The sequence below is a fragment of the Crinia signifera genome, chromosome 1, assembly GCF_055691185.1.
Source record: "Crinia signifera chromosome 1, ASM5569118v1, whole genome shotgun sequence".
Lineage (NCBI taxonomy): Eukaryota > Metazoa > Chordata > Amphibia > Anura > Myobatrachidae > Crinia > Crinia signifera.
In genome coordinates, this window is record NC_139217.1 from 399,517,590 (window position 1) to 399,534,556 (window position 16,967).

At 44.5% G+C, this 16,967-nt stretch overlaps 1 protein-coding gene and 1 long non-coding RNA gene across 4 annotated transcripts in view; one reads left to right on the forward strand and one right to left on the reverse strand.

Annotated features, from left to right (window-relative positions):
• LOC146015333 (uncharacterized) overlaps positions 1-7,865 on the reverse strand; it is a 77,476-nt gene extending 69,611 nt beyond the window's left edge. Inside the window, exon 1 of the long non-coding RNA XR_014448262.1 lies at positions 7,749-7,865. This is a non-coding gene — a long non-coding RNA (uncharacterized LOC146015333). The remainder of the gene's footprint in view (positions 1-7,748) is intronic.
• Positions 1-16,967, forward strand: part of MCC (MCC regulator of Wnt signaling pathway) — a 304,884-nt gene that overhangs the window by 130,642 nt on the left and 157,275 nt on the right. The gene's annotated exons all lie outside the window — the stretch shown is intronic.

Below are 16,967 nucleotides of genomic sequence, written 5' to 3' on the forward strand. Positions count from 1 at the left end.
TTTCCAAGGGTCATAAACAGGCAATAAAAAATAGTCTGAAGTAGTTTGCATTTGCACATTTGTATACCTACCCTGCCAGCGTATACGCCATGCTAATTCCCAATGGTGAACGTAACTTAGGTGAGTGAGTGCCCAAAATCAGCCTTGGTATATTTCTAAAATACTGCAAATAGTGAGGGTGCCTGCCTCTTTCTGAGCTGTATCCAGGAGATGGGTTGCTATAGCTTTCTCAAATGGTCAAAACCATGTGCACTGCAGGTGGGGCAGATGTAACATGTGCAGAGAGCGTTTTAGATTTGGGTGAGTTATTTTGTTTCTGTGCAGGGTAAATACTGACTGCTTTATTTTTACACTGCAATTTAGATTTCAATTTGAACACGCTCCACCCAAATCTTGTTCTCTCTACTCATGTTCGATTTGTCCCACCTGCAGTGCACATGCGGTCTGATTCAGACTTGTTCAGACGGCTGTGAATTTGCTAGGCGTCCGATCATCGATTGACTGCGCATGCGCACTGATCATAGCGCACATGTCCTTTCTGCCTAAATATCCAACATCTTTTTGTGCTGGCTGTACGCAGGCTGTTTGTGCTGGCTGTACGCAGGCTGTTTGTGCTGGCTGTACGCAAGCTGATTGACAGGCAACCGGCGTTTGGTGGTGGCACTCAGCAATTTAATGAGTGTGTCAGGGAAACCGCAGACGGGGCCAGGCATTTTCAGGGAGAGCCTCTGACGTCCATTTTGTCCCCCAACAGCCTGTTTTATAGCAGCGGTCAAGAAAGTCCCACACCACGCATAGACTGCACACACAGGGAAAATCATTTGATGGTGAGTGACTAGGAATGGATTTTCAGCTAATTGCAGGGGCTGCAATATTTTCATAGCCCATTCGCAGGCTAACACGGGGCGGGATTTCACTCTGGCATTCACCTGCGATCAGGTCTGAATCAAGCCCATGGTTTTACCCATTGTAGAATAATTTTGAACTCTGAATCAGGCCGCACTGTGATGAGACAAGTGGTGACCCGGCACAATGAATAGCGGCGGTAGGCTTTACTGCAGACTACAGAGCAGACTCCCGACAGCAGCAGTCCCTGCCCCAGTGGAGCTTACAATCTATATTCCCTACCACATGTACACGCACACACAGACATTCTAGGGTTAATTTTTTGTTTGGCGCCAATTAGCCTACCAGTATATTTTTGGATTGTGGGAGGAAACCAGAGTACCCGGAGGAAACCCACGCCAGTACGGGGAGAATATACAAACTCCGCGCAGTTAGAGCCATGGTGGGAACTGAACCCATGACCTCAGCGCTGTGAGGCAGTAATGCTAACCATTACACCATCCGTATACACACGTGTTTATAACTGGCAGTAGTAAATGTTTCTGGCCTTTGTCAGGTTGATCTTTATCCTCGGTGTAATAGTAGGCTAATACAAATACAGTAAAACAATCCTAAACATAGGTAAAGGGTTGTATTTAAATTGTCAGTTTGGGTGAATAAGATTAGTATAAAGCCTAGAACATCCACATTTCAGATGCTATCCAGAACACCCATGTTAGGTTTTATTCTGTCATGTGGGTCACATACTCTGTATATTTGGCAGTAATACCTGGTTCTATAAACAGGTTGTGACTCAGGTCTCCCTTGTGGGACACCTGCAATGAAGTGTCTCCTAGTTATGATTACATTATTATACAAGTAGAATATAAGTATGCATATGTCATTCCTCACAGACATTCATAATGTTTTCAAGTATTCGGCTTGATGTGCTGTGTAATCTTGTTTTATGCATTTGTCTTTAACAATGATTGATATTCCCCAAGCATGTTCTCCTCCAGCAGACACCCTGCATTAAATGTACATTGTTCTCAAGTTTGTTTTTCTTTTTTTCCCCCCCTTTCATATCAAAAGTGTTCCACTGGGATTTTATACAGAGGAAGGGAGTTTATTACCAGAAGGTTTCCTCAGCCTGCGGGCAAACAGAGTTCTAGAAATAAAACAACAGGAACTGAAAAATGACTAGCTGCCGTCGTTCTATGACGTGAGTCAAGGCAGAGGAACGTTTTTGTTGGGGACTATAAGAGATCTGTACTGCTGTCATGGAGTTCTGTCCCTTTTGTGTTTGCTGTTATGTGCCAAGACTAAAAATTTTGAAAAATAAGAAATACATTTAATAAAGCTGATTAGAAACGAGAAGTGCCTGATTATATTTTGAGTTCTTCACAGTTACGGGATACGGCCATTGGGTCTAAAGCAAGTTGGTTGACAGGCATTGGGTCAACATGGGTCTAGGTCGACATGGGTTAAGGTTGACAGGTCATTAGGTTGACATTAGGTCAACAGTGTCTAGGTCAACATGGGAGTTTTCACTGTTTATTTCATCCCCTACCATCCACTACGGCATGGTGGGAGAATAAAAAAGTGTGCCAAGCGCAGCGAGGCACCGTGCCATGAAGCATTGCGAGCGATGCACTGGAAACTGTGTCCATGTCGACTGTGGCAACATTTGGGTAAAAAAAACTGTGAAAAACCCCATGTCGACCTTTTGCTTGTGTCGACCTAGACCCATGTCGACCAACTTGCTGTAGACCAAACAATCCCAACCTGGTGTTACTATGTCTACCATCTAAGCTGTTGGAGGGATAAAATGATGCCTATACTAGTATCAGAACGTGGTACTACTAGGAATTGACTGCAGTACAACATACAGCTTTGCTGGTCACTTGTCGTTTTAAGAAACCATTCCCATTATTAACAAATATTGTATGATTTGCAGTTTTTCCACCTATCTGTGCAGCACAGGCGTACAGTAGACATTAGGAATGTCCTATTGAGTGCAGGGGTGCAGCAGGGTCTTGTTGTCATGTCATTAATCACATTCTATTTTAAGCTACTTCACTACCACTGATTCATTGGAGCTGGGGTAATTGAAGCATGCTGGAGGCTTGTATCTATGACCTCCCAGGCCCTTCGCGAAGTTCACTCATCTAGACAGTGCTTGTGTCATACCAGGATGAGAGCGCAAACTGTCAGTTATGTCCATTGATTTTTATTTTATTATATTTATTTATTTTCCAAGGAAGTGTCATTATTTGCTATTTGTTGCTACATTGCGGCAGATTATTACAGGTTTATTACTTGTGGGAGTTTATACCGTTTCCTCCCAGGTCTCCTGTGGCATAAAGGGATAATGGCAAATTGTCTTAAGCTCTGTTGCTTAACGCCCTGATGAACATTTATTGATCGATTGACACTATTTGTGGGACTGCCAGCAAGTAGTTATTTTAGCTGATAAAAATAACAAATAGGTAAGTCAAGTTGGGTACACACTTGAGCAACTTGACCCCGAACTCGCCGTCTCTCCTACAGCTGATTCATATAAGCATATATACACTCAGTATGTCGGTCTTCCCATCACAGCTGGGCGGGCATTTGATTTGGCCCTCCCGTTTGTGAAGTCAGTCCCTGCAGCAAGTATACGAGTGGACAGAACCTATACCTACACTTGTATATTGGGCATCACCTGAATGTCTTTCGCAAACCTATTGGGTGTAAATGAAGATCAAATTTGTCCTACTTTTGTGATCGTGTTAAGAAACTTTCTAAAGTAAATTTATGAGCCTAAAAAATTGTGGGCTTGCACTGTTTCTATATTTGGGCAAATACTTCTGTTTTGCCACCATGTCTAATTTAAGGTGTATATCCACTTATCCAAAATTTAAACCGTGGCCCCAAAGGGGGATCCCTATGTTTTAAGGCCCATACACTCTGGGCGACTTTGAGCTGAAAGCCGCTACAAAACAGCAACAGGGACAGATCTGTTCACGCCTGTCCTGAGTGCTGGCTCCGGACTGCGCAGGGGATCTTGCAATAATAGGGAGATCTCGCACATGCCCATTGGACCAGCCAGGGAGAGAGGACACACTGGACTCGCTGGGAGGGAAAAGCTGGTACATGTGCTGAACTGCTGTGGGTGCCAATAAGGGGAGCCAAAGAGATAGGACGTGTTTCACTGGTAGAGTAATAGAACGCACTCCAGGACCTGCTCAGCCAGAACGATACATTTTGCCGATGCAGGTTCCCACTTCACAGTGATATTGTGGGGAACCGGGACCTGAAGAACAAAAATTGGACTTTAATCTGCCTCTTTGGGGGGTTATCAATCCCCCGACGGGTGAAATAGCGGCGGGTGCCTATTCAATGCCGTCTTTCCTGGATTGTTGAGATCACAGCCATATTTAAAGGATCCAAGGTAGTTTCTGTGGACACGCCTCCTTTTCATCGTTCGGCAGGTGGGATATTTACTCCCACCTGCCGAAAAAAATGGGCCTGGGTCTCGACTGTCAGGACATCCCGACAGTCGTGACCTGTGATTGAATACCTCCCTACGTCTTTATCATGGGAAGTAAGGGGCACCTAAAAATTTGAATTTGTTTCAATTCCTTTTTCCCTTTAAAATGCACCTGTAAGACGGAAATTCTGTTTCTTGGAACATATAAGAGAACGTCCAGTTCCTGCCATCTCACATGTCTAATAAAAAAAACCTAATGTACCCAATGTAAACTTTTGCACAGATACAAACCCCATTGTGGCCCACAAATCAATGTAAATGGGATAAAGGTGCACAGACATCCATGTAATGTTGCCCATCATTTGCACTGTGCTTTGCATGTTTGGGTAGGGCTCATTTACAAAGTTCATCCTGTGTTTTATTATGCACATTTCCATAATCTCTTAAAAAATGTCTCTGCCAAATCGTCTGCTGCCTGTGATCCACGCAGTGTGTGATATAGAGCTGCGGACCATTCATTGTCTTGTGTTGTATCATCGCTGAGACCAGACGCTGCCTGCAATATTTCACATGCAGCCGGCTGAGATTCTGTTATTTTATTACTGTCTTGATTACCACTAGTAATCAATGCCCCGTGGGCACGAACTGGCATGAGCAGAGTCCGATGAATACTAAGTAGAGGCAGCAATAAGTTAGTCATGTAATTTTTTTTACATCCAGTTGATTCTTGAAAATGGAATTGGAGCTTAACCACCATCGTGAAGCATATCATTTGTTGATGACACAGCAAGTGATTTTTAAAAGTGTCGCAAGCCGTGTGCAACGGAATAGAGATCAATGAGCCAGAAAAAGGCTGTCGGCCATCTTTTATACATGATCCTTAGCTGCCTTTATGCAATCGATACTAGAAACAACGTGCACAACAGGTTTTATAGATTTATGGTGAATTAGGAAGTGAAGGTGGTAGATTGTATTCTGACACCTGCGGGGATTACGAGGTTTATTGTTATTTGTGCCTGGTCTTCCAAGAAGTTACTGGATGAAGGTTTTGTAAAACTTGTGCATTCAGTTCCATTGCGAGCAGCTGCTCACACAGGTGCAGGTGGGTATGGGTAAAAACCGGACCCAGACAAGACCCCAGACCACTGGACCGGACATCAAAATCTGCAGTCCGGAGCTTGTAGTGTCTGGTCCGGGGGGGCTTCACATGACCGCTGTCACCAGGGAGAGGAGGAGGGGGAGAATAAAACCTCCATGAGTGGTCTGGGCATGTAGTAAAAACCGGAACGGTCCGGAGCACACTGGGAGGCTGCAATCTCCCCTTCTCCATGCCCCTGGTGAAAGCTATCACAGGAATCCCCCCAGACAAGAGACCCCCCAGGACGGGACACTACAAGCTCCGGAATGCAGATTTTAATGTTACTGGGCTCTTGTCCTGGTCCGTTTTTTTACATAGTCCCTGTACAAGACTGACTTGCTGAGACATCATCACTTCAGGGCAGTATTGTGGGGACTGCACGCGACCAGAGAGTTACTGTATGCTTTGGTACATTGTAGCAATAAGGTCTTTTATAAAAATAAATATGGAGGAAATGTATTAAACCTTAAAAACAGTGTAGAAGTTGCCTATAGGAACATAATCCGCTTAGATTTAGCAACATATCAAGTATATTCTTTAACATGAGGTATAATACAGCTTTCCCTATATCAAGGAATGTTGAAAAGTCTTAGATCCATTACAAGCCCCCTATTATTGTATTGAATAAGGTGACTTTAGCAGAAGTGATGGACATTGCCCATTGTGAATGTAAAAGAACTGCAGGCTTTCCTCCAGCTGTTGGAATCCATCTCCTACAGATAAAACCTACTGAAGTTTTTTGTCACCCCCTGCAATAAACTACTGTCCGTTTAGCAAGGATAATGTTACCCTGGTCTGACACACACATTTCTAAACATGACAGTTAAACTGTGCATGTAGAGAATGCTCTGGCCGCTCCTCTTTCCTGTCACAGCCCAACCCAACTGCTGGAATTCTGACCTCCCTGTGCATGGACTTCTTGGTGTATCTAGTATGTGACCAGGGCATAGATGGCAAATGTATTTATTTATTACAAGTTATTTATGTATTGTGCATTCTGCAGCGTTTTCCAGAGAATATTTGAACATTCACATTAGTCCCTACTCCATTGGAGCTTACAATCTACTGCAGGCTGCAAACTATGGCCCTCCAGCTGTTGTGAAACTACAAGTCCCATCATGCCTTGCCACAGTTTAGCTATTAGGGAATGCTAAAACTATGGCAAGGCATGCTGGGATGTGTAGTTTCACAACAGCTGGAGGGCCACAGTTTGGACATGCCTGATCTACTGTAAGCTCCAAAGTGCTACACTCAACTGCAATTTGTTTCATGACTTACTGGCCACACAATTAGACTGTCAAACTGTTTGTGTGAGCTCTATTTAAAACATTTGGTATAGAAAGGCATTTAGGCTCTCACATCAGCTTTGTGTAGCCCCATGGGGGACTGAGCCTGCTTAGCACAGATCGTACACAGTGATGACTAGATTTATACTGCTTGCAGTATAAATCTAGTCTGGCGGGACCGCACATGACCGTTGCTGGGGTGCCAACACACTGAGCTATTCTTGCATAATTTCTAAGCGATCTAGTCATAATTTGCACACTTTTGTTTTGTGGGATATATAATACATACGCTGTATTATGTTTTTGATTATGTGAAAACAATGCATTGATGATCTTGTTAGGAGGCAGCATCGGGCACTCTTCTCTATCTCCTGACGCTGGTGGGACAGCGCAGTAACAGAGATAATGCGTAGCCTTCGATGCCAATGTGAAATGCTGGGCACGTGTGAGGCTTTGTGGTGCCCCTTTAAGTCTCCACGGAGAGACCCGGCATATTCCACTGTGGCACTAATTCTGTATACCAGTGGTGTCAAACTCATGGCCCTCCAGCTGTTGTGGAACTACACGTCCCAGCATGCCCTGCCACAGATTTTATATAATGGATTGCTAACACTGTGGCAGGGCATGCTGGGACGGATAGTTCCACAACAGCTGGAGGGCCATGAGTTTGACACCACTGCTGTATACAATTGGATGCATACTGCACTGCCGCAACTGTACATAGAGTTGTGTGCTTCCCGTTATCTGCACAGAAGCGATTCTGGCTGGATCAGATGCATCTTTTATATGCCTGCATATTGGGGTCAATTCAGACTCGTTGGTTTGGGTCCAATTCGGCCCAATTCGGCCCCTTCCCGATGTTCGGGGTTTGCGCATGCATGAACGCTGGGAGTGAATGGCTGTGAAACTCGCTGAGCTTTTCACTCCAGGAGGGGCAGAATGGGGGTGGGCGGTAGGTGTCCCATGTACAGCTCCATTAACCATATATAAGGTTAGTAATCATTGTCCTTGCATTGCAATTACTAACCTGGCAACTGATTAGTGTGAGCACTAGCACCCCACTTCCAGCTTTGAATTCCATTGCTCTGCTATAATTTGTGCCTTGATTAGTACCCTCCCTGTAGCTGATCCATTCGTGTTTCCTAGAACAGAACAAAATCTAATTATGTACTTTTTTTTGTTACTTCTGTATTACAGGTTGAGTATCCCGTATCCAAAATGCTCGGGACCAGGAGAATTTTGGATAACGGATTATTCCGTATTTCGGAATATTTTAATATTTCAATGATGTATTTTGAAGTATCTTGCATTTATGCTGTATAAACACATAAAATACACACAAATATATTTTATTACCACATAAAATACACACAAATATATTTTATTTGTTCAAAAAACAAGGTTTCAAAACATGAAACAAAATTTGTGTACTATCTCAGATATTGAATTTGAATGCCAAGCAATCATTTTCTTGCACATACTGTATATAGTGCCAGTTACATATCATGTCCCCAGTGATGCTGTTACAAATGTCCCCAGTGAGTTTTTAGCAAAAAAAATATTTTTTTTTCACTTTCTGGAATGTATGGTTTTCGGAATAATTCGGATAACGGATACTCGGATACGGGATACTCAACCTGTATACTTTATATTATACAATAAACTACTTATAGATATTGGACAGTAATTTGCTGCCGGGCCGTAAAAGTGAGACAGCCTCTCTGCTTCAAGTTGAACAAAATCATTATGGGTGAGGCAATTTTAGGCATCAGGTCACCCTTGTCATAAAACCATTGGTCACATCACTGCCCCCTTCATTGCAGAGCCAGTTCTGACGCTTACAGACTGCCAAAGCAGCACCAACCTCACCATAAAAAAATCAGTTGTAATGACATTAATAGTCATAAACAAAGAAAGAATCACCTGACCTCATCTGGCCAGTGATCTGGCAGGGCAACATGCTGTGCCACCCCCAGACATGGGCATCATCTGCCTAATGGAAAATCTACTACTGTTTATGATTATGTCTATTCATTAAGCAGTGAAGAGAGGAGAAGTTGACCGTGACAACCTATCAGCTTAAGCTGTGTACACAAGGTACAATATATTGCTCAGTGTCCCGTTTTCATCAGCGACCAGAGATGTTCGCTGATAAAAAAGGAGACTCTGCCAGGGGGAAAGCGACCATATTGCCAGCGATATGTCCTTAAAATCACCCCGTGTGTACACAGCTGTAGAGGGAACAATGATCAAGTGCATTCTTTAAAATTATAAATGGCAGATGGTTGGTTGCCATGGGCAAGTTCTCCACTGACTTTCATCTCCCCTCTCGCTGATGGCTGTGCAGCTCGGCGGGTATGTGTTCCCTATGTGATACTGTACTGTCCCTGCTCATACTGTTACCTACATGGCTGCTGCAGTGACCAGTGGCACCGCTGATGGCTGCCTAGGCGCTGTGCTGCTCGGCGGGCATGTGTTCCCCGCATGTAATGTATGGAAACACCCCCCCCCCCCTTCATCCCTGCTTGATGCTGCACTATTATCCACAAAAAATTCCGGTACTTGTGTAGTTTCACGGTGCCACTAGATCGCATGCGATATCGCATGCGATTTACTATCCAGTTCATTACCCCACTATCCACTAGGGCGTGGAGTTGATTTTATATAGTGTGGCGAGCGCAGCAAGCCACTGAGTCTGAAGCATGGCGAGCGGACACGGATTACGATACTTGTGTTGTTTCGCAGCGACTCGCGATATCGCATGCCGTTTTCATGCAATTCCGTGGTATACATTCCGTGTCCACTCGCCACACTTCGGGCTCGCTGCGCTCGCCACACTATATAAAATAAACTCCATGCCCTAGTGCAGGGGTGGCCAAACCTGTCCTCAAGATCTACCAACGGTGCATGTTTTCCAGGCAACCTGTGGATCTACTGTAGGAATGAATGCAGCAGGTTTTAAAATGTGACAGTTAGTAATGACTACAGCTGTGCACCAGCTAGGTAACCTGAAAAACGTGGACCGTTGGTAGATCTCGAGGACCGGTTTGGCTACCCCTGCCCTAGTGGATAGTGGGGTAATGAACTGGATAGTAAATCGCATGCGATGGATATCGCATGTCAAATCGCACAAGTACCAAAATTCATAGTGTGCGCAAGCACACACGGCCAATAAAATTGATTCTATTCTATGTGTAAACTATATTAGTAATTTGACATTGATTCATTTGGGACTTGATTCAAATTATTATAGTAATAGTATAGTAGTGGAGTTTCCTAAAGTCTTCACCCTGTAACTGTTAGTGGACGTCTACTCCTGAGCCTGGTATTCTGCTAAGGAGGTTTATGATTAATGGTATGATCACTCTCCTTTCGGTTTACGTTTCCTCCGTGGCCCAGGCTACGACTCTTTGGCAGTGTCTCCTAAAATGTATATACATCTTTTACGGAAAATGAGAGTGTCACAATGTTGTTTAATAATAAGTTGGAGTTATTTGGTTATTGTGTCCTGATTAATGTGATTGTGGTCCATTCCACTCGGTGGACATGCAGAATTTTATTTACTGTTTAGTTAATGTGCCTTTTAACTTCTGGAGTAGTTATTGCTTCTCCAAGAGTCCTGATAGGTCTTTTGTCATAAGGAAATGGTCTATAAGGAAATTCACTCAAGCAGGGTAGAAGCTCATACAAATCCATTAATGCAAGTACTGAGCATTAAATAAATCTTTTTTCTTTTTGCCTTTAGCACATTACAGAATGTAAGGTCACCAGCAGGCAACTGTCTGAAATCTCCTCATTTTATCACAGATACTTTCCTCTGTCTCCAGCTATTCAGCAGTCAGGAGGAATACAGCGCTCTAGTCCGCAATGTGCAGGACTTACCTGCAGCTTGTTAAGGAAGTGTTTGTTCTGCTTTGTAACGTGTATAATGGTCTCCTCTAAATTCTCAGCTTTGCCAAGTAGTTAAAGTTTACATTTTTTTTTGAGGAGTACAGTACTGTATATTTCTTTGATGTTCATATTTCTGATATTACCATAAATGTGTGAGGGGGCAGCGGGCGGCGATAGAAGCCCATAGGCTTCTATAGGGTATCGTCACCCAGAGGGTGGCGATACCCTGCTCGGCGGAGACGGGGCGGACGGGTAATGGTACATAGGAAAATGCGGTAAAACCCCCGTTTTACCGCATTTTCCCTTTAGTACATCCCGCTGCAGGTCTCTGACTCTGCAAATGACCAGGATAGGAGACCCCGAGTTTGGGATCTGGGTTGACCCTTTCACACAGGTGAAATACCTTGTGTAATTGAGCAAATTACCGGGTCTTAATTTTTAGACCCGGAGATGTGCTCTTCTGTGTGAAGGGGTCTGACAGCGGCGGCCAAATAACCTGGCACTTGAAATGCAGGGTAATTGCCAGGTTATTTGGCCGCTGCTGTCTGAGGGGCAGATTTATTAAGCTTGGAGAAGAGATAAACTGGAGAAAGCGGAGAAAAGGTAAAAGGAGATAAAGCACCAGCCAATCAGCTCCCAACTGTCTTTTTAAAACACAGCTGATTGGCTGGTGCTTTATCTCTTTTTACCTTTTCTCCGCTTTATCTCCAGTTTATCTCTTCTCCAAGCTTAATAAATCTGCCCCTGAAAGTGGTATATGGACACTGATTAAGGGCTATGATATGAAACCTAATGTCTATAAAGGATCATCTAGAACAGTGGTGTCAAACTCATGGCCCTCCAGCTGTTGTGGAACTACACATCCCAGCAGGCCCTGCCACAGATTTTTTTTTTTTTTTTTTAAATAATAAATTTTTATTAAGTCTTGCACAAGTACAAAATAAAGAAAAACAGTTTTACATAGAAACTGAGTGTACATAAACGAGTGATCAAATAAAAGGAGAATTCTTAACATCAAGGTATACACTGTGACAAATTTGGCTAAATCTCAATCAAATAAGCAAGACTTATATTTATTGAAGAGGAGGTAAGAAGAAAGAGAAAAGGAATAGGGAGAGAACCAAGAGGGATGGGGAGGGTAAGGGGTTGGATCCCAATGTGTGCCGTGGAGTAATAAGGACACTGCGTCAGCCCCAGCAGGGGTCATGCTCCCAATGTGGAACTATTCAGCCAAGGAATGTGGAGGTGAGGAGAGGGCTGATAAATCTAAGGGATCAGTGTAGGTGAGTGATAGGCCTCGTGATTCTCTGTGTTCGCTCCATTTGAGCCATTTGATATGGATCGACGAGGCTGAGGATGAGTATTTAACGTTGGCGGTCTCAAATAGGAAATGTTTATGAGTAGTGTTAGCAATGTGCGAGATTGAAGGTATCACTGGAGATTTCCAGTGTTGGCCGATGGCTGCCTTAGTTGAAATCAAAATATGCCTAAGTATATAAAGATCCCCCCCGGAAAGTAACATGGTACGATGCAGTAACGCCACTATCGGGTCAGGAGGGATGTGAGCCCTCAGGACCTCACTAATGAGGGAGAATACTTCAGACCACAGCGGACGTATCAGTAAACAGTCCCAAAAAATGTGGTAGATTGAACCAACACCACCACAACCTCTCCAACAAAGCTTGGAGACGGCAGGCCAGATTCCATGTAGCCGCTGGGGGGTGAAGTACGCCCTCTGACATAATTTATAAAACATCTCTGCGTGGTGTAGACATTTGGACATTTTAAAACCAGAATGGACAATGGAGTCCCATTCCTCCTCAGTGAAAGTGATGGAGAGATCCGCTTCCCATTTTAATTGCGCCGGCAGTTTTCCTTTTTTCAATTTTGTAAGTAAGTAATAGTACCATTTTGATATCCCCCCTCTATGCGTCTGAGAAGACAGATAAGATAATAGGTATTTAGGGAAGGATGGGCCCACTGATGTATTTTTAAAGGTAGTGGATAACCAATGGCGGACTTGGAGGTATTTGTAGAAATCTTGTTTGGACAACCCAAACTGCGCCTGCAGAGTGGAGAATTGTAAAAGGGAGCTATCGAGGTACAGCTGTCTTAGGTACATAATTCCTGCCTCAATCCAAGAGTCTAACTGTAAGTTGGGAATGAGCCTGGCTATGGATTTTATTGATAGGTCGGGGCCCGGCAGGGCGACATTAATGTCATCTGGTATAGTTCTATACCAGACCGATAGGGTAGCTCTGATAGCTGCACCCGGACCAGGCCATGTTGGGGATGCATGTGAAGGGACCCAGAGTAAATCAGATAGAGGAATTTTTGAGGAGAAAGATCGTTCCATCATCACCCAAGGCTTAGGAGAGTGAACCTCAAACCAGTCCCTGGCCTGGCTGAGTATACACGCCATTTGATATCTCTCAATATCCGGGTAGGCGGTACCCCCCAAGTCCTTAGGCAGCGAGAGAACTCCTCTTGATATCCGGGGCCTAGAGCCCTTCCAGATATATTTGGAGAACAAAGTGTTAAATTTACATATTAAAGACTTGGAGGGAAGTCTAGGGATAGCCCTGAAAAGATACATAAGTTTAGGCAATAAGATCATCTTAGAGGCTGCAATCCTGCCCAGCCAAGAGATCTCATGGATGGACCATTCTAGAATTAATTTTTCAAAGGAGATTAGTAATGGTGTAAAATTACAGTCGGCTATATTGATGTCTCTAGTCACATGTACCCCCAAATATTTGATTGACTTCGTTTGCCAGGCATAGCGGTATTTATCTTTTAATAGCGCAACTACTGCCGGGGGGATATTTAACGGGAGGGCTTCCGTCTTGGAAGTATTCAGTTTGTAAAAGGAGATCCTGGAGTATTCCTCAAGGATCATGTGGAGAGCGGGAAGGGAATTTTCAGGATCCAGTAAACATAGGAGTATGTCGTCTGCAAACATACATATTTTATGGGGGATTCCACTAATAATCGGTTCTTTGATCTGACTATTTGATCTAATTTTTTCAGCGAGGGGTTCTATGGCCAGTACAAAGATGAGTGGGGACAGGGGGCAACCCTGCCTAGTACCATTGGAAATTTGGAAACTAGAGGAAAGGCAACCGTTTACAAACACCCTTGCGGAAGGGCAGGAGTATAAAGCAAATATAGCATCCAGGAATCTACCGCTTATACCAAAACGTAACAGAACTTTCCTAAGGTAACCCCAGTGAAGCCTGTCGAACGCTTTCTCAGCGTCAAGAGAAAGCAGCAAAAGGGGGTTCTGATTGTAATCACAATACTCTAAAATGTTGAAAACTCTTCTTGTGTTATCCGGGGCCTGTCTGCCCGGGACGAATCCCACCTGGTCTGCCGCAACAAGGGAGGGGAGTAGAGGTGCCAAACGATTAGCCACCAGCTTTGCGTACAATTTAAGGTCAGTGTTTAATAAGGCAATAGGGCGGAAATTCTGAACCGATGTAGAGGGTTTACCGGGTTTAGGGATCGCCACAATGCGTGCTTCAAGCATTTCCTTCGGGAATCCTTTGGATTCTGAGGCTTCGTTGAATACGTTAACTAATAAGGGGGCTAGTTCCGATTTGAAGCATTTATAAAAATTAGAAGGATAGCCGTCAGGGCCAGGGGCTTTATCGCTTGGTAACAAATCAATGGCAGCCTCTATTTCAGAAATGGACCAGGGGGAGCATAAGGACAGACAGACCTCGGAGTCCAGCTTCGGGAGATTAATGCTATTCAGAAAAGAGTCAATGTCAGCTGTCGTTGGTTGAGGGGTGAGCACATCAGCTTTAAGATTATATAGCTGCGAGTAGTACTCCGCAAAGGTGTCTGCAATACTGAAAGGATCCACCACCCTAGCACCATGAGAATTATATAAAAGGCTGACTCTCGCCTTAGCCCTTTGACCCCTCAGTTTTCTAGCCAATAGGCGGCCTGCTTTATTCCCAAAGGTATAGAAGCGCTGATTCATTTTAGCTATATTCCTTTGCACTTCCTGCAGGGAGAACATGTTAACCTTGTCCCTAGCTTGAACAAGCAGTTTAAACAAAGTTCTGTCTAGGGGGTCTGCCTTATGGGCAGATTCCAATCTAGCTAATTCCTCTTCGGCCAAGAGTAGATCTCTTGCCTGGGCCTTTTTTAACCTGGATGCTGCTTGTATTGCGGAGCCACGTACAACCGCCTTAAGCGAGCACCAGTGGTTGAACACATTAGTGTCCTCCGATAGGTTGGTGGAGACATATAAAGAGAGGGAGTCTTTAATGAATTTATGGGATTCGGGATGAGATAGAGCCAGTTTGCCCAGTTTCCATGGACCTGGGGGCAACCTATAGGAATTCTGATCCCAAGAAAACAGTATAGGGGAGTGGTCTGACCATGTAATGGGCAAAATGGCAATTTTCTGTAGAGAGGCTAATGACCATTTGTCGGTGAAAACCATGTCTATCCTGGAGTACGTCTGGTGGGGATGTGAAAAGAATGTATAATCGCGGACCCCTGGGTGTGTAACGCGCCATGCATCATGTAGGTCGTATTCACTGATAATCTGTCTAAATCTACGGGAGTGGTCTATTACCTGAGGGCCTCTTCTTGAACCCAGCCGAGACCTGTCTACGGCGGGATCCCAAACCATGTTGAAATCCCCCATGATCCAGAGAGCTCCCCTAGCATGTCTCTCTACTGATGCGCAAAGTTTCCTAAGAAACGCTACCTGTCTTGTATTTGGAGCGTAGCATGAGACCAGGGTGACCTCAACCCTGTCCAGTAGGCCCACTAAAATAATAAATCTTCCTTCTGGGTCAGAGTGCTGAGAGGTAACTGTAAATGAGCAGTTAGCAGAGATCAATATTGCCACACCTGCTTTTTTAAGGGGACCATTAGCCGTGTAACACTGGGGGAATCGGTTATCAAAAAATTTGGGAGGTGACGTCTTCTTAAAGTGCGTTTCCTGTATCGCAACTATGTGTGCTTTCAGTTTGTGAAAAGAAGCTAAAGCCACTTTACGTTTCTGGGGGGAATTCAGCCCTTTCACATTCAGTGAAACAATATTAACCATAATCCAGGTCTAGGAAGGATGTCACTCTACTGGGATAGGGCTCAACACTGGAGTCACACTCACACACTGGGACCCAGGGGTAGGACAGGAGAGACAAACAGGATATAGTGAGGGGAAACCAGGAAAGAAGAAACAGAAAGACAGCGACTCTAAAGAGAGTCGTAGAGAGGCGCCATGGGCGAAGCGCCTCACCCAGGGTTCTAGGAGGGGGTAGCGACCGTCCACCCCTCAGCCACCCAAGCACAGTGACAATATAAAGCATCAGTTGGACTGTAGTATAGTACTCGCCATTACACAGGATCATTGATAAAGTATAGAGGAGAAATAAAGAATACAAAAAAAGATATAAAGTAGGGAGAAGACACGTTATGGAGACACTTACAGCTCTACAACTTATATAGTGAGCAACTACAAAACTATGCAACTATACTCCCAATCCCACCGCCCTTAGCAATCCAGCTGCACGCATCGCGGCGCACCTCCGCAACCCGGAGACCAATCATTTCGTAGCACTGAGAGGTGCACCAGGATGCGCCCAGGGGGAACATACAACACACACTTATAATAAAGTGGGAGCAAAAGTGTGTCAATCAACCTAGAAGTAAACTATCCTAATGTCTAAGAACTGGTATAGCAATATACATATAAACAATACTGGTATGCGCAATATCTTCAGAGCAGTAGAAAAAAATACAAGGAAATATAATCCTAACAGGATCAGATAAACAACAACATGTATATGGCACCTCACTGACTGGGCACTACTCCGCCGTCGACCAGTCCTGCTGGAGCCGGCGGTTCGGAGATGCCTCCGGAGGAGGGTTCGAAATGTTCCATTTCTGGAGGATTTTCAAGCCCTCATCAGGTGAGGAGATGGAGATGGTGGACCCCTCACGTGTGATCAGCAAACGGGTGGGGAATCCCCAGCGATAAAGGATATTAGCCTTCCTTAGAGCTGCGGTTATAGGATGTAGGGCACGGCGTTTGGCAAGAGTCGCTTGTGACAAGTCACCAAACAACTGGTATGGTCCCAGAGCATCGGCAGTCTCAGAAGAAGGTCTAGCAGCCTTCAATAGCGCTTCTTTAATGTGGAAAAAGTGTACCCTCATAAGGACATCTCTTGGTACACCTTCAGGGGCATTCCTAGCCTTCGGCAGCCTGTGAATCCGGTCCAGGAGTAAATCTGAGGACGAGGCCGAAGGTAGGAGTTTTTTAAAGATGTCCATTGCCACGTCATGAAGGCTGCTGTTAGAGACATTGTCGGGGATACCCCTTAGCTTAAGA